Genomic DNA, 18,353 nt, shown 5'->3' with positions numbered 1-18,353 from the left:
TTATAGATGATGATATTGTCGTACTGAACCACACAATCGTAAATGTAAAGTGTGAAGAGCAGGAGGCTAAGAACCTGTGGCGCTCTGGTACTGATGGAGCTTGTGGAGGAAATGTTCTTCCCAATCTTCACTGATTATGGTCTGGAGGTGAGGAAATCCATGATCCAATTACATTGTGGGGTGTTAACTCCCAGGTCTTGGAGTTTGCTGATCAGATTTGAGGGGATAATATTGTTCAGTGCTGAACTGTAGTCGATAAAGAGCATCCTAATGTATGCATCTTTGCTGTCCAGGTGTTCCAGGGCTTTGTATAGAGCCAGTGAGTTGGCATCTGTCATAGACCTGTTACTACTGGAATCTATCTATGTCACCACTTGGACAGGAGCTGATCTGCATCATCACCAGCCTTTGAAAACACTTCATCACTGTTGATGTAAGTGCTACTGGCCAATAGTCATTAAGGGTACCACGCCCTTCTGGAGTGAGATATAGAAGATATCCATGAATACCTTGGTAAGTTGGCCAGCACAGATTTTTAATACTCAACCAGGTACTCCATCTGAGCTGGATGCTTTCCCCTGATTCATTCTCCTGTCATCCTCAGATAGGGACAGGATGGGGTCGTCAGGGGATGTGGAGGGGCGGTTCTTTACTGTTACTATTGTCAAATGGGGTGTATTTGTTTTAAATTAAATTGTATATGATTATTATGATGTGTGTATGCTATTTTGTCTGATGGTATGTGTACAATCAGGTGATAATAAACTTGAAATTGAGTCTTTTTGTTGGAATGGATTAATTCTCTTTTAGTCAGCCATGAATAAAATTGTTGATATGCTGTTGACTGTTCAGTTGAACAGTTCCTTCAAGGAATGGCATTTTGCTCTTGATGCTTGTTTACTCTGACAATGTGGATTGGGCAAAATGGCAAAGGATCAACAACCTGCTCAGTTTGCAGCAGCCTTCATTCCCATTATCATTTTCCTGAAAACCAGGGGCGTCACAATGGTGAGAGCACATATCATGAAAACTTATTGTGCTCCATTGAGCTAGTTTATGGCAAAAAGCATGTGATGCAACTAGGTGGGGTGGGGAGGCCAGGTAAATATTTAGCATGAAGAATGTTACTCTTACTCAAGTAGTTAGATTTTTTTCAGAGGTTCCCTTGAGGAAGAATGAGGGTTTTGATTAAGTTGTTGCTATTTTTATAGAATTGGGAAATTGAGGATGAACCCTGTGTAGATTTCCATCTCGCTGCAAGTTCTACATCGTCCTGAATGTCAGGTAGAAATTATTTTCTTTAATAGGTGCACGCCATTCATATAATGCCACTTGATGGAGTAATTATTTGAGGTTTTTTTCTATTTTGAGCGTTGTCATTAGTAAATTTCAAACTACAGAATTACTGGTATTCCATTGTGTGTTTATTTTGAGATTGAATACAGTGTTGCCAGGGAAGTATGAAGTTGGACCTGAATTGTGTACATGAGGTCAAGGCGAGTTGGCATTTAAGTGGTCGACATGTGGGAGGCATATTGAACTACAGAATAATATGACAACGCAATACCATGAATGGCTGAATATGCAAGCAAATAGTGGTATGCAGGGTTCACATTGTGTAGAATGACATCAATAGAATACTTGATTAGAGAATTAATTAGAAGTTAATATTTGGTAGAGAGGAATTAGCTAACAAATAAAAAGTTCTCATCCTACAATGCACCCCTACTTCACTCTTCCCTCTTCACTCTGCTACCATCGGGGGAAAACGTACGGGAGCCTAAAGATGAGCACTCAGCGGCACAAGGGGACCTTCTTCCCCGTTGCCATCAGATTCCTGTATAATCAATGAACCAAAGACACTGCCTTACTTTTCATGCAATATTATTGTTATTTTTTTATAATGTCATAAGACGGTTATAATAGGAATGTTTGCACTGTGATGGTGCCACAAAACACTGAATTTCATGACTTGTTCATGACAGTAAATTCTGATTCTGACTTCCACATAGCACATGCAGAGAACTGTTTCTCTCCAGCAGGTAGTCATGGAAACTGTCATTTCAGTAGGTAGCTGAGAAGCATTTCTTTTTGAGATATTTTCTTTTAGCTATTTTTATACATCAGTATTATGACGTCTTGTGAGTGCAAACATGCAAGTTTTAATTCAGCTTGCTGAGAAGAAAATTGGGATCCATTGTGCCCCCTGGCAACTTCCCTCTAACTTGGGCCATTTCTGGTAAAACTATTTTTGTTTTATGAAGGTTTATCTGTAATTCATACAGATCTATAAACAGCTAGAGGCATTCGGAAACTAAGTTGGAGGATTACTCAGTATTTGTATCTTGAATGAAATTCTCTTTGGGGTTGGACTCCAGATCATCTCTTAAAGGTCTGTTGACCTGCCATTTTGAGGGATTGGCCCTGATATTTGTAACACAGATAATTTGGAAGCAGACAGTGAAACTCATCTTGGTAAGGAAGAAAATTAAGACCAGCAGCAAATTTTCTTCATAGTTATTCTGATTCCACCATCCAGCCAAGCAATGCAGTCCAGGTAATAGCAACTTGGTTATTTAAGTTTTATCCTGGATAAACCTACATTCTTCCTTATTCTTGCACCCCTGTTAAAATTTAATTGTTAATTTTCTTTAATCATTTTGTACCAGGCGAACTTCCGGTAAACCATATTTATGTGCCAAATTTTATTTCAACATTCAGTCCATGTCTTCCTGGATTATTTTGAAATTCTCATTGGTGGAAGCCAGATCATTAAATATCTTTAAGATGGATAGAGATAAGTATTTGGAAAAAAATTTAGAGGGTTGGGTGAAACTGGGACGGAAGTTGGTAGAGATCACCCATGATCAAATTGAATGATGAGTCAGGATGAAAGGGGTTGGTTTACATCTGCTACCATTGTCTTCTGACTACATTTCTAAGTTTTATGTTGCATGCAAAATTTGAAGTTTTGTTTTGTGTGTGCATGTAGTCCTTAGTATGGAATAAAAGTAGTGGTCTTCTCACCTACTCGTGGAAGATGGTATTGAGCACCTTGCTCTGGCATGAAAAATAATGGCGCTGTTCACCAGTACTCTCTGCTTTCAGATCATTTGCTATTGTATCTATTCTTCTGCCCCATAAGATGCACTGTTTCATAACCAATTTCATCAAACAATTTTAGGAAATATTAACTATTTTTCATGAATATTTCTTCTATGTAAAATGAAGCATGAATTGAGTAGGCAGTGTCAATAACAGAGAACAGTATAGGCCATACAGCCTGTGATGTTGTGCCAACCAATAGAAATCTGTGCAGCAATCTTGAGAGAGCTATGGATTTGGACCCCAAGTCCCTCTGTTCGTCTGCACTGTTTAATGACTAGAATCTCCATGGAAAAATTTGACTTGGGACTATAAATTGGCAGGCCTAAAATTGCCGGAGTTGAAAAAAAATTATTGGGGAGCCCAGTTGAGGTTTATTGCCTCACTCTTTGAGGGAGGTGGTTTTCCCTTCTGGGCACAAATTGGACTGCACACAGTAAGAGAAATGATAGGAGGAGAGTTTATATATAAATGGAACACAAAATTGATATCAAAGAAAACAGATAACCCTGTATTAAAACATGTAAATCAGACACGGCAAAAAAAATCAACGTATTGGAATAAAGGTTGGGATATCTCCTAAACCACCCTTGATCCAGAATAAATTAATACCCTTGACTCTGTATAATAAAATCCTGGATACCTGGGGTCAGGTGTCAATCGAGGATTGTTATGAGCAAGGGCAGCTTATGTCATTTGAACAATTAAATATGACTTGTCCAATAAAGCTTTCTTCTGCTATCTCCAACTAAGATCTTTCTTATGGGATCATTTAGGACTGACTATGGCCATGCCCATGTGTAGTGTATGGAGTTTCTTATTTAAAAGGAGAATTATATGGAAGTTCATCTCTATGATGTATCTCCTATTCCAAAGTGAGTGCCTGAGCCAGGTTTACACAAGTCAAGGGAAAGGTGGGAGATGGACTTGGGCACAACAATCCATGAGTGGTGCTGGTCAGATCTGCGTCTGGACAGCATGACAGCTGTCCCAGGTATAGGTTGGGGTAATACAATTTCCTGCATCAACTGAACCTCACACCTCAAAAACTACATAAATCTAAACCAGAAATATGCTTCAGATTTGGTGTGGATATGGAACCTTTATCCTCTCAACCTGGTTGTGTACAAAGGTGAGATCCTTACGGGAGGACCTAAGAGTAATTCTGAAAAAATTGCAAAGATGGATTTTCCACAGGATCTGGAATTGTACCTTCTGGGTAACATAATGGATATGAGTTTTAAACTGTCCAGATAACAAATTCAGTTTGTGAAGGTCACCTTGCCGGTGGCCAGGAAGTATATAGTGGTTACGTGGAAGTTCAACTCCCAACTAAATATTGCACAGTGGAATACGGAGGTGCTGAAGTTGTATTTCCCTGGAGAAAATCACATTTAAGGATAAAATATGACACATTTGTTAGGATATGGCAGCCTTTTCTGCAACATATAGGTACACAGATATAGTTACACCCTTTCTAAATAGAAGAAAGTTAAAAATTCGAAGAACGATTGAGATAAATGAAGTGGGTCGTGGCACAGATAACGTGCTCTTTTTTCGTATCTTTTTCATTTTATTTGTGTTACTTTGGATTTGTATTTGGTTCCTTTAAGGGTCTGTGATGATAGATTTTTGGTTCTTTGTTTAATTTACATAATCTTTTCCTTGTCGTATTAGAGTATGGGAGGGAAGGGAGAGGGGTGGGTAATATATAAAATGAATGTAATACAGTATATCATTGTTGAAAAATATAGTATCGTTGTTTTGGATTTGTGGGAGCCTTGGAAGATCAAAAGTAAAATTTAAAAAAAACAGAATACTGCAATTCACCATGTACTCATGATGTACCTTCAAGTTTGACCTTCCAAAATCCATCACTTCACAAGTTTATTTGCCACTTTTCCACCCAATTCTACATCCTGTTGTCCTGCAACAACCTTCTACATTTTCAATCCTAATGTTTTTAAGAAGGTTCAGCGCTTCCACTTTCTTAACTTCAACATGCATAAGCATGTTCTATACTAGAGGTTTTTAGACTTTTTCTTTTCAATTATATGCATGTTGAGTAATGCCTATGCTATAGGTGCTCTGTGATTAGTAAGGGATTACTTAAGGTGCTTCTTGAGTGATTGTCACCTTTTCAGGGTGGAGAAGCTTGTGTGGTCCTGTGATCCTGAGAGTGATGCCGTCTGGAGCTATGCTCCTCGTAGGGTCACCCATGACAGTAAGGTCAAGGGTGAGGTCCCTGACAAAGAACAATCAAACTAAGTCCTCAACACTGGAATAGGTGGACGAAGTTACTGTGAACTCCATGGCTGTGAAGGCGGACAAAGGCAGCAACAAATCCATCTGCTCCAATCGCCATGGTTTTCATGCCTTTGAAATTAGTTGATTGATTTGTGAACTATCGGATGCATCTTCGCTCTGTGGATTAATGGAACGAAGGTGATCGTCCTTGACTATGAGGGATAGCCACAACAATGACGACTTAATGAGGTATGTGAGTGGGATGGGAAGGTTGCGAATCACTGCTCTAGACCCAATTGTTACTGAAATATTTTGCTTGAGAAAAATTGCCATTAGCTCATTTCCTTTGGTTATAAAACCGTGCTCGTAACAAGTCAATTAAAACAGTGGTTTTCAAACTTTTTCTTTCCATTCACATCCCTCTTTAAGTAATCCCTTACTAATCACAGAGCACTTAAGGTATAGGGAATAGTTAAGTTGGGATGTGAGTGGAAAGAAAAAGTTTGAAAACCACTGTTCTCTACTGACCTCACATTAACCAAGGTCCCTCTGGTGGACACTGAAACAAGTATGCATTTAGGATGTCTTTTTCCTTCTCTGCAACCTTTGGAAGCAAGTTTGCCATGTGTCTTCTGCACCATCCAATGTAACTGTGTTGTCACTTTGAGGGAACTGTGGACTTGAACCCCAAGATCCCTTTGTTCATTAACATTCCTTAGTTGCCCTGCCTTTTGCTGTGTCTGTTCTACCCCTATTGACACACCTCTCATTTTTCAGGATTACCTTCCATCTGCAACCATTTAACCTAACTTTTCATCTGATCTACTGTGTATCCTTCTATAGTCTTGGATGACCTTCTTTGCTATCTACAACACCAACAGTGTTTTTTTTATCACTTACAAATTTACTGATGCTACCAGCCATGGTCTAATTTGCAATGCAGTCAGAAGGTTGCGAGTTCATTTTACAAAGATGAGCACAATTTTCCATCATTCTAGTACAGTTCAGAAAACATGTTACACCACCAGTGGTACATTTTTTTTGCATGTGACATTAAGAACAATAAGATACCCCCAATATTGCCAAATATGTTATCACCCTGCTGAAGGAGGACTGACTACGTACAAATTGACTGACAGCAATTAAAAAATGTTTTATTTCTTCTTAAGTGTTTTGAGGTATCTGAGTTTGTGAAAGGTGTTATATAAATGAAATTCTTTCAGTTCCTGTTTTTTAATTTTATTTTCCATCTGTCGCAGAGATCAATGTGAATGTCAAAAGTCAAGAAAGCATGCTTTCTTCTTCTTTCTTTGGCTTGGCTTCGCGGACGAAGATTTATGGAGGGGGTAAAAAGTCCACGTCAGCTGCAGGCTCGTTTGTGGCTGACAAGTCTGATGCGGGACAGGCAGACACGATTGCAGCGGTTGCAAGGGAAAATTGGTTGGTTGGGGTTGGGTGTTGGGTTTTTCCTCCTTTGCCTTTTGTCAGTGAGGTGGGCTCTGCGGTCTTCTTCAAAGGAGGTTGCTGCCCGCCAAACTGTGAGGTGCCAAGATGCCCGGTTTGAGGCGTTATCAGCCCACTGGCGGTGGTCAATGTGGCAGGCACCAAGAGATTTCTTTAGGCAGTCCTTGTACCTTTTCTTTGGTGCACCTCTGTCACGGTGGCCAGTGGAGAGCTCGCCATATAACAGGATCTTGGGAAGGCGATGGTCCTCCATTCTGGAGACGTGACCCATCCAGCGCAGCTGGATCTTCAGCAACGTGGACTCGATGCTGTCGACCTCTGCCATCTCGAGTACTTCGACGTTAGGGGTGTAAGCGCTCCAATGGATGTTGAGGATGGAGCGGAGACAACGCTGGTGGAAGCGTTCTAGGAGCCGTAGGTGGTGCCGGTAGAGGACTCATGATTCGGAGCCGAACAGGAGTGTGGGTATGACAACGGCTCTGTATACGCTTATCTTTGTGAGGTTTTTCAGTTGGTTGTTTTTCCAGACTCTTTTGTGTAGTCTTCCAAAGGCGCTATTTGCCTTGGCGAGTCTGTTGTCTATCTCATTGTCGATCCTTGCATCTGATGAAATGGTGCAGCCGAGATAGGTAAACTGGTTGACCGTTTTGAGTTTTGTGTGCCTGATGGAGATGTGGGGGGGCTGGTAGTCATGGTGGGGAGCTGGCTGATGGAGGACCTCAGTTTTCTTCAGGCTGACGTCCAGGCCAAACATTTTGGCAGTTTCCGCAAAGCAGGACGTCAAGCGCTGAAGAGCTGGCTCTGAATGGGCAACTAAAGCGGCATCATCTGCAAAGAGTAGTTCACGGACAAGTTTCTCTTGTGTCTTGGTGTGAGCTTGCAGGCGCCTCAGATTGAAGAGACTGCCATCCGTGCAGTACCGGATGTAAACAGCGTCTTCATTGTTGGGGTCTTTCATGGCTTGGTTCAGCATCATGCTGAAGAAGATTGAAAAGAGGGTTGGTGCGAGAACACAGCCTTGCTTCACGCCATTGTTAATGGAGAAGGGTTCAGAGAGCTCATTGCTGTATCTGACCCGACCTTGTTGGTTTTCGTGCAGTTGGATAATCATGTTGAGGAACTTTGGGGGACATCCGATGCGCTCTAGTATTTGCCAAAGCCCTTTCCTGCTCACGGTGTCGAAGGCTTTGGTGAGGTCAACAAAGGTGATGTAGAGTCCTTTGTTTTGTTCTCTGCACTTTTCTTGGAGCTGTCTGAGGGCAAAGACCATGTCAGTGGTTCCTCTGTTTGCGCGAAAGCCGCACTGTGATTCTGGGAGAATATTCTCGGCGACACTAGGTATTATTCTATTTAGTAGAATCCTAGCGAAGATTTTGCCTGCAATGGAGAGCAACGTGATTCCCCTGTAGTTTGAGCAGTCTGATTTCTCGCCTTTGTTTTTGTACAGGGTGATGATGGTGGCATCACGAAGATCCTGAGGCAGTTTACCTTGGTCCCAACAAAGCTTGAAAAACTCATGCAGTTTGGCATGCAGAGTTTTGCCGCCAGCCTTCCAGACTTCTGGGGGGATTCCATCCATACCTGCTGCTTTGCCACTTTTCAGTTGTTCGATTGCCTTATATATCTCATCCAGGGTGGGAACCTCATCCAGCTCTAGCCTTAGGGGCTGTTGAGGGAGCTGGAGCAGGGCGGAATCTTGGACTGAGCGGTTGGCACTGAAAAGAGATTGGAAGTGTTCTGACCTTCGGTTGAGGATGGAGATCTTGTCGCTGAGGAGGAATTTGCCGTCTGAGCTGCGCAGCGAGCTTTGGACTTGGGGTGAGGGGCCGTACACAGCCTTTAGAGCCTCGTAGAAACCCCTGAAGTCGCCAATGTGCGCGCTGAGCTGTGTTCGTTTGGCGAGGCTAGTCCACCACTCATTTTGGATCTCCCGGAGTTTGCGCTGAAGATGGCTGCATTCGCGACGGAAGGCTTGTTTCTTCTCTGGACAGGACGGCTTTGTAAGGTGAGCCTGGTGGGCAGCTCGCTTCTTTGCCAGCAGCTCCTGGATTTCCTGGCTGTTTTCGTCAAACCAGTCCTTGTTTTTCCTGGAGGAGAAGCCCAGTACCTCTTCAGTGGATTGCAGTATGGTAGTCTTCAACTGATCCCAGAGGGTTTCAGGGGACGGGTCCGTGAGGCGGGTTGCAACGTCGAGCTTTGCTTTGAGGTTTGCCTGGAAGTTTCCTCTCGCTTCGTCTGACTGCAGGTTTCCAACATTGAACCTCTTTCTGGGGGCTTTATTGTTCCTGGGCTTTGGCTTGAAGTGAAGGTTGAGCTTGCAGCGAACCAGCCGGTGGTCACTGTGGCATTCCGCGCTAGGCATGACCCTGGTGTGGAGCACATCTTGTTTGTCACTTTCTCGCACCAGGATGTAGTCCAGGAGGTGCCAGTGTTTGGATCGGGGATGCATCCAGGTGGTCTTAAGGCTGTCCCTCTGCTGAAAAAGGGTGTTTGTAATGACAAGTCGCTGTTCTGCGCAGAGCTCCAACAGGAGGCGCCCATTGTCGTTGCACTTGCCGACGCCATGCTTGCCCAGGATTCCTGGCCAGGTTTCTGAGTCTTTGCCGACACGAGCGTTGAAGTCGCCCAGGATGACAACCTTGTCGGCTGTAGGGGTACGTTGGATGAGGTTGCGCAGGTCGGTGTAGAACTTGTTCTTTTCTGCTGGTTCCGCCTGGAGGGTTGGAGCATAGACACTGATGAGGGTGATGTGACGCTTGTTTTGAAGTGGGAGTCGCATGGACATGATTCGGTCCGAGAGGCCTGTCGGAAGGTTTTCGAGTTTGGAGGCAATGAAGCTCTTGACCATGAAGCCTACACCAGATAGGCGTCGTTCATCCGAAGGCTTGCCAGACCAGTAGAGTGTGTAGCCCGCGCCGCGTTCTTGGAGGCTGCCTACATCTGCCAGGCGGACTTCACTGAGAGCGGCTATGTCGATGTCAAGTCTGAGGAGTTCATGTGCAATGAGGGCAGACCGACGTTCAGGTCGGTGGCTGTCAGCCTTGTCTAGCATGGTTCTGATGTTCCAGCATGCTAGCTTGAGTTTGTGAGCATCTTTTGAGGGGGAGGACGTGGAGGGGGAGGACGTGGAGGGGGAGGACGTGGAGGGGGAGGACGTGGACCTGTCCTCGGGCCTGCGCAAAGGAGCTTTTAGGTGGAGTGCAGTGCGCGCAGTACTGGCCCCACCCTTTAACAGGGTGAACTGCGGCGGCCTCGGCCCCGGTCCGGGCAGTATGGACCGACCTAGGAGGGGAGGCAGGCCCCTCCAGCCCGGGTAAGAAACCTGCATAGGAGAAGGCCACTCCGATATAAAACCTACGACCCAAGGACCTCGCTGCCACGTCCCAGCTTGCTTGGCCACGGCACACGAGAAAGCATGCTTTAAGGTTTTGACAAATCCTGCTTACAAGTGCAGCTTTTACAGGTCGTGGTTTTCTTTCTTGGGTTATGTACTACCAGCTGGGTTATTTTACTAAACTTGTAGGTTTTTTTTGTTACTTCTGGATTCTTCTAAATAATGGAGCCATACTTATGAAAGCTCGAGCATTGCCATTATCTGGCAGACAATAAACATAACTGTGTGCCTAAAAAAAAATAGGTAAGGCAGATCATAATGTTTGGGGCTAACCTTAGACACTTGTGTGAATTTGTGGTAATATGTCCTAATATGAATTTCTGGTGCTGTACAGCACTGAAAATGGAATTAAAATGTATATATTTTTTAAATTTAGACAAAAAAAACACCTATTAACCTACAAACCCTGTATGTCTTTGGAACGTGGGAGGAAACTGGAGCACCCGGAGGAAACCCACACAAACACGGGGAGAAAGTACCAGCTCCTTAGAGTCAACAGTAGATTTGAAACTTGGGATTGGCTTTTGGTTTTCCCCAAATTGTATTAGCTGATGTTGGGGAATAATTCAAGATTCACTTTATTATCACAGTACTAAAACAATGTCATATTAAATGAAATTTATTTTTCCCTGTTGCAAAGCAGACAGATTCACCACTTGCAGGAATTGCCTAGGCTCCTCTGACAGTCAAACAATTGGGCTAGTATAATTAATCAGTAAGGCTGGGCTAAATTTGGAATTGCCCTTGATGCACTTTATGGTGGTGATAAAACCTCCAGTGCTCAAAACCTAGACTGTTGCAGACCAAGTTTCTATTTGGTCTACCAGTATATTTAGCTGCTGCAATAGTCCACTGAAGGGAAAATGTGAAAAAGTCATCTGAAGTAAAGAATTATTTTATTAATTCCGTGGATAAAAAGAAATGCAGAATCAAACTTTAAAGATTACAGCTTTTTGTGTGTTTGGATTCCAAAAGCGAAGGAGAACAGTGAGGCTATTCCTTTTGCTTGGATGCCTTGTGCAATAGGTGAGAAGTTTTATTCTGCAGGAGTTATTGACAGCACAGTGAGTCAGGAAGTGGTACAACCATTTGTATTTTGACTTGAAGTGCACTGCATCACAACTTTCCTATTCATTTAAATAAGGTTTAACATTTCTTAAATTATATTATGGGTCTGTGGTCATCTGCAGTAACATACCATGCCTGTAACACCTAAGTCAGCCCATTCAGCTATTTTAATCGCAATACACTTTCACAATATCTTGTTTATTAATCTTAGTAGTTTCAATGTATTTTTTTAATGTTACTTGGGACCAAATTCAAATAGCAGTTATTAATAGCCAGCAGTGGTTTTCCAAATTTATCCTTTGGAATCGTAGATCTGTTGAAGGTAATCTAGGGAGGATGATTGTCTGAGTTAGAGTTTCCCAAAGGCATTATAGTGGTGGTAAGCGTGTACAGAGCCGTTGTCATACCCACACTCCTGTTCGGCTCCGAATCATGGGTCCTCTACCGGCATCACCTACGGCACCTAGAACGCTTCCACCAGCGTTGTCTCCGCTCCATCCTCAACACCCATTGGAGCGCTTTCATCCCTAACGTCGAAGAACTCGAGATGGCAGAGGTCGACAGCATCGAGTCCACGCTGCTGAAGATCCAGCTGCGCTGGGTGGGTCACGTCTCCAGAATGGAGGACCATCGCCTTCCCAAGATCGTGTTATATGGCGAGCTCTCCACTGGCCACCGTGACAGAGGTGCACCAAAGAAAAGGTACAAGGACTGCCTAAAGAAATCTCTTGGTGCCTGCCACATTGACCACCGCCAGTGGGCTGATATCGCCTCAAACCGTGCATCTTGGCGCCTCACAGTTTGGCGGGCAGCAACCTCCTTTGAAGAAGACCGCAGAGCCCACCTCACTGACAAAAGGCAAAGGAGGAAAAACCCAACACCCAACCCCAACCAACCGATTTTCCCCTGCAGCCGCTGCAACCGTGTCTGCCTGTCCCGCATCGGACTTGTCAGCCACAAACGAGCCTGCAGCTGACGTGGACTTTTACCCCCTCCATAAATCTTCGTCCGCGAAGCCAAGCCAAAGATATTGTATCAGTGTAAGGCCACGTTGCCTGTTGTGAACAAACTTCCTTTCATTGTTCTTGGTAATAATGATTGTTGCTTTGGCAGATAAAGTTGGAATAGCCTTGTTAAGTAACTGCAGAACTATGTGCCACTGATGGAGTGAATGGATATTAATAGGCTTTTTCCACACTGCCTTGGAAATGGGGATTCCCAGGAAAATTTAATAATAAACCAACGGTGTGAAACTGTCAGACTGAGAAAATTCCCCAAGTCCCGACCTAGGTAATTTTCCAATACTACCCTCTCCCTTTGGTGTGAAAAGGCAAATGGTTGAGCAGGGAAGCGACGTGATGTCAGCGCTGGCAAGCTGTGTCATATAGGCGATTAAAGTAAAGAACCATACCACAGAAATCCTGACAATAGCGACTCAATGCAGGATCACTGGTTGTCCTCATTACTCATAATCCCCCATGCAGCTGGAATCTCTCTGCGTTTCCCAGAATGGTTCCAGCTGCATGAAGGATTATGGATAACAAAGTTGACTGATGCTCCCATATTGTGCCACCATTACGATGTGCCAAAATGGCCCCAAAGCATTGGGATGGGTCGACAGACAGCCAGGGGGATGTTTAATGTCTCATTAAACATTTGGACCATATTACCAAACCTGAATCTCATTCAATGCCGTTTGGAGAACTGGGTAAAGAAATGCTTTAAAGACACACATGTTATTGTGATGATAACATAAATGCCACATGTTCAGTTCGCATACAAGGTCGGTTTGAATGAACAATGGGAAGCAACATAAAGGTGCAATTCTGAGATCCTGAGAACTCTGGTTAGAGTAGCCTCTTACATCTGTGAGTGCATAATGTGCCATCACTAGGGGCTGAACCCCCCCCCCCACACACACACACACACACACACACACACACACACACACACACACACACACACACACACACACACACACACACACACACACACACCACTAAATTGCCAAGGAGGACAAATTCCAGGGAATTTGGACCATGGTGTGAAAAGCCAGGGAGGTCTTGCCTTCCCAGGAATTTCACTCTGGTCCAAGTAGGGGCACCGCTCGTCCGTGGTGTAAAATGGCTAAGTGAGTTGGGGTTAGCAATGCAGCTTCTGACTGATGGATCTGTACAGAATTTAACTTTATAACTTACTCCATTCCCCAGCAACCAGACACCAAGCTTCACCCTGGCTTATTGTCCCCTGTGCAATGACCCTCTATCCCACTTTATAAGTTATGTATTTACCTGGTCTACCTGCTGAGGTGTGGAAAGGGAGGATAGGGGATCAAATTGACTCAATCAGTCTAATGGAGTCCAAGAGACCCTCACATAGGGAGGGGAGGGGTATGTGAGATTATCCAAAAGTAGAAAACAAATATGATTGTCCAAGGCTACATTATGATACTAATCAGCTGGAAAATAGGGCAGAGTCAAGATAAATGGAATTTAATCCTGATAAGTGAATGGTGATGCATTCATAACGAGGTAGGCTATGTATGCAGTAAATAGTGGATCCCAGAGAAGTGTGGATGAACAGAGGGGCCTTGGTTTTAAAGTTCATGGATCTCTGGAAGTGGCGGCATAGGCAGGTAAGACCGTGAATAAATAGAAAGGCTTTGATCATGCCATAGAATAATTGAGCTGGGATATCATGCTACAATTTCATAACACATTGGTTAAGCCACACATGGAGAATTATGAGCCAGTCTGGTCCACACACTATGGGATCAATGAGATTATGCTGGAAAGGGAGCAGAGGATATTTCCTTTTTTTTTTCAATCTTTTTATTGCTTTTAACAGACACAAATTATATAGGTACATGTGATAATGATAAAGTAATTTAATATCAAATTACAAATATCAAATAACAGTGAACAAAATGCATATGAACCCATATTACTAAACTGGAAAAGAGGGAAAGAAAGAAAAAAATATATATATTGCTAAACTAAGAATCTAGCCCCACCCTTTGAGGGCCTGCTAATAATAATGTCAATGGGCTCAAAAAAAAGCAAAATAATTGAGAAAAGAACCCCAAAGAGAAAGAAAGTTGAAACCCATTGCAGTGGTAGAACATCTATTTTTTTTTTCTCTAGAGACAGACATGCCATCACATTCAACACCATTGAGCATGGATACATCTATATAATAGAAGTCACCTATTTATAAGTACAGAATATATATGTAAAAATTTGCAGGAGTTGTAAATCAATAAAAAGAATCTGCTGTCCGCTAAGAGTTCACGTAGCAGGTTATATCAGGAGCTCAAATGACCTCATTGCTGTCTTATGGTGTCGGGTGGGTGGAGTTAGTCAATTGACGTTGGCATGGACTGTAGCCGGAGTAATAAAATACCTTTTCAGATATGCATTGTATCGCTGTGTTAAAATATAGACTTAACCGGTAATCTGATCACCAGCAAATGCTGACCAAAACAGGACTTGCATCGCACACAAAGGATATCACCATGACATCATCATCTTCCTTTCCCATTTCGATCCAGCATCACGGCTGAACCTTTTAGACTGGCCATGCTTTACAAGACTCCATGTCTGACACTACCTAAATTGGCAGATTAAAGCCAGGTAAGTTCAGAACCCCATCCCCCCCCCCCCCCCCCCCAAATCTACCTTCGATGTATTCACACAACTAGGCGAAGCTTTTGAAAGGCAGATAATACCTGGCTTGAATCCTCTGTGTAAAAGGGGTACAAGACAAGAGGGCATAGTTTAAAGCAAGAGGATTAAAGAGGATCTGAGGGGTGACTTTTTTTTTTACACAGGGCAGTGGAGTGTGTGATAGCTAGAATTTTTGAAACATTAAGAAGCAATTACCCAAGTATTGGAATCACCAAAGCACAGGTGGCTATAGCTTGATGTGGGTAAACTAAGTTAGTGTCAATTGCTACAAAGAGCAGCCAGACTTTTGGGCTTCTTTCTGTGAAGACTGACTGCGAGCAGACTATTGTAAAGAATAGTTGGGACTATTGTAAAGAATAGTTGGGACTATTGTAAGGAATAGTTGGGAATAGTTATGGATTCCAGGATGGTTCTGGAACAAAATACATTTGGCAGAGAACTGCAGAATAACAGTGTTACAACTTTGCTGCCTTCTAGAAGGCCATCACTTGATGCTTTGTCAGCAAGTTGAACCAAAAACACCTTGTGCAAGTGTTGTGTCATCCTGAGGAATTCTGTGTTTCCATTTTAACTATAGATTTTGTTAATTGTGGGGATTATCAGATCAACCACTTAAAAAGTAATTTTCATCAACAATACTTGTTAGTTTGTGGTGGACTTTGATTCGTTACACTTTTTCTCGAGACTCTACACAAGATTGCTTCATGCAAAAAATGGATTTCTGGACAATAGTCTTGGTCACTGTGAGCTTCTTCATTGATTTCATTGATGGTGCTGAAACTACATCAGGCCTATTTGGCCTGTGTTTTTAAACTTCTGGCACTTCCATATTTTCTTTAAAATTTTGAGAGGCATTGGTATGAGCACTTGCACCACTGCTGCTATTTTATGAAATTCACCGATTGGCACATTAATTAAAAGAAATAAATGGCAATAAATGTATCTGGTCTAAATTGCCTCTGAGGTTTCAAAGTCAAAAATCACCTCGTTACATAAAGCAAATGTCCTGTTCTGCTTTAATAAGCTAGTGGTGAACATGAACTATGGCATTTCCATAATTCATAGTGGAGAGGATAGGGACAGAGATTTGCCCCAGAGGATTACTAAATTCGAGATGACAGCTTGTGTGATATTTATGTTCCAACGGACATCTCAGCCTTCACTCGATCTTGCATGATCCAGCCGTTAGACTGCATGGAATGGCACCCAAGAGAATTTCCGACAGTGGTGCACCTTTGTGTTGTAAGCAGAACGCAGTTTTGCTAATTCTATGGAAAGATTGGATTGACATCAGTGAATTTAAGGGTAGCCAACAGTCTTGACTACACAGAGGCAGGAAAGGTCATTGAAAGGATGATTGTTTAATTCTCAGAACCATGAAGGTGAGATTTCTGGACAAGGTGAGATTGCAGAAAAAGAAAATTAAATCTTTGCTAGCTACAGTGTATGGGATATTAGAAAGTTATAATACATAACTAATAACAAACAAGATAGTGATTAGCGCAACATTGTTACAGTGCCATCACCCAGACGCTGCCTGTTAGAAGTTTGTACATTCTCCCCGTGAACACTCAGGTGTTCCTGTTTCCTCACACCCTCCAAAACCTACAGGGTTTGTAGGTTTATTGGTGTATTTGGGGATTAAATGCTGCAACTTCAGTCGCAGGACAAGATGGACAAAGTTGGGTGCTCTGTTCTCCTATAATGAGCTATGTAACTTCAACAAAACACCCTTTATTACATCAGCATTTCTTGTAATTTTATGGTTTTCAGTAATTACCAAATTAGGGCCTCATTGTGGCTGGGATCCTAGCCGTACAGCAGGAGGCAAGCCAAATTCATTTGAAATTTTAATTTTATGGTCACGGGGGAATGAGATGGGGACAGGATGAGGTTCATTAACTTGAGTGGAATTAATCATGGATCCTTGAGGTCAAATTTTGATTCTTTTTATCTACCTGGTATCTGATCCCTCATTTCAGATACTTCTTTCCAGCAGCATAAACAATCAACAAAAAAAATGAATAGTTCCGACTTGTCATTATTGAAATAATCGGAAGGAATTTCCTTGCTGTAGAACCAATAATGTCATTGTCCTTTTGCTTGTAATTATACTTCAAAATTTAATGAGTTAAGATTTTAATCATTTGAATTCAAAAGATAATTTTTCATGCAACATTAATGAGTATTGACACTTGAAATAAAAGTAAATGGTGTATTAAATATGATGAAAGATGGCCATTTCTTCATTACATTCGCCGTAATAAAACAAGGCAGCTCGGGAGTTGATACTTTAATATCCATGGCGGTAATAGCTATTATATTGGAAAGGATGATTATTGCTGAAGATTACATCTTGCAGATGCCAACTCATGAAATTCAAATTAACCTCAAAGTTAAACAGCTTAAGAGGTTTTCTTGATAGATTACTTTTAGATGTGAGGCATTGTGGGTGGATTATAATGGATTAATTGCAGTGGAATATATGACAAATGTTGAGTTCAGGGTGGTTGATTGTCCTGATTTAGGTGAAGAATTTCCCCGGAACAGGAAAAGTCTGAAGCAAATTTTGAACTGCCACCTGCGCACATTCATATTATTGATTCAAAAATTGTGGGACTATTTGAATAATCATTAATGGGTCAAAAGAAGTAGAATTGTCTCCTATGTAACAAAGTAGTTTGGTTGAACGTACTGAACAATAGCATCTTGCACTTCAATAAGAACAATTTGTTAAAAACAATGTGTATTGGTTTATTGTCATCTGACTCTACATGTACAACCCAACAAAACACCGTTTCGGCGGACCACAGTGCTCACACAATGTGTATGAGCGTGGCGCAGTTAAAGTAACGGTTAGCACAATGCTATATTCAGCACCAGTAACCCGGGTTAGAATCTGGCATTGTCTCTAAGGAATTTATACATTCTTGCCATGTCTGCTTGGGTTTCCCACCCTTCAAAATGTACAGGATGGTTGTAGGTTAATTGGATATATTTGGATGGCATGGGCCAGTTACCATGCTGATTGTTAGGGCAGCACGTCTAGCATAGTGGTTAGCTCTACAGTATTACAGCTCCAGTGACCCGGATGTGAATCCATTGCTATCTGTAAGGAGTTTGCATGGATTTCCTCCAGGTGCTCTGGTTTCCACCAACCCTTCAAAACATACAGGGATTGTAGGTTAATTGGAATATTTGTTTGGCACGGGCATGGCCTATTACCATGTAGTTGATCTTTTTAAAAAAAAAATTAGTTAAAAACAATTATAATTGCATATATTGGTAATCCTTCGATTCAAAGAAGACGCATTGTTGTGCAGTTCATCTGTGGACACGAAAGTGACTGCAGTCCTACTCTGGAAGCATGGAGCCTAGCACAATAGGGG

At 42.4% G+C, this 18,353-nt stretch overlaps 1 protein-coding gene across 5 annotated transcripts in view; it reads left to right on the top strand.

Annotated features, from left to right (window-relative positions):
- Positions 1–18,353, top strand: part of fam49a (family with sequence similarity 49 member A) — a 221,498-nt gene that overhangs the window by 70,034 nt on the left and 133,111 nt on the right. The window lies entirely within an intron of this gene.

Source organism: Narcine bancroftii, chromosome 6 (assembly GCF_036971445.1).
Source record: "Narcine bancroftii isolate sNarBan1 chromosome 6, sNarBan1.hap1, whole genome shotgun sequence".
Lineage (NCBI taxonomy): Eukaryota > Metazoa > Chordata > Chondrichthyes > Torpediniformes > Narcinidae > Narcine > Narcine bancroftii.
Note: the sequence above shows the minus strand (reverse complement) of the source record. Positions and strands in the feature narration are given on the sequence as shown.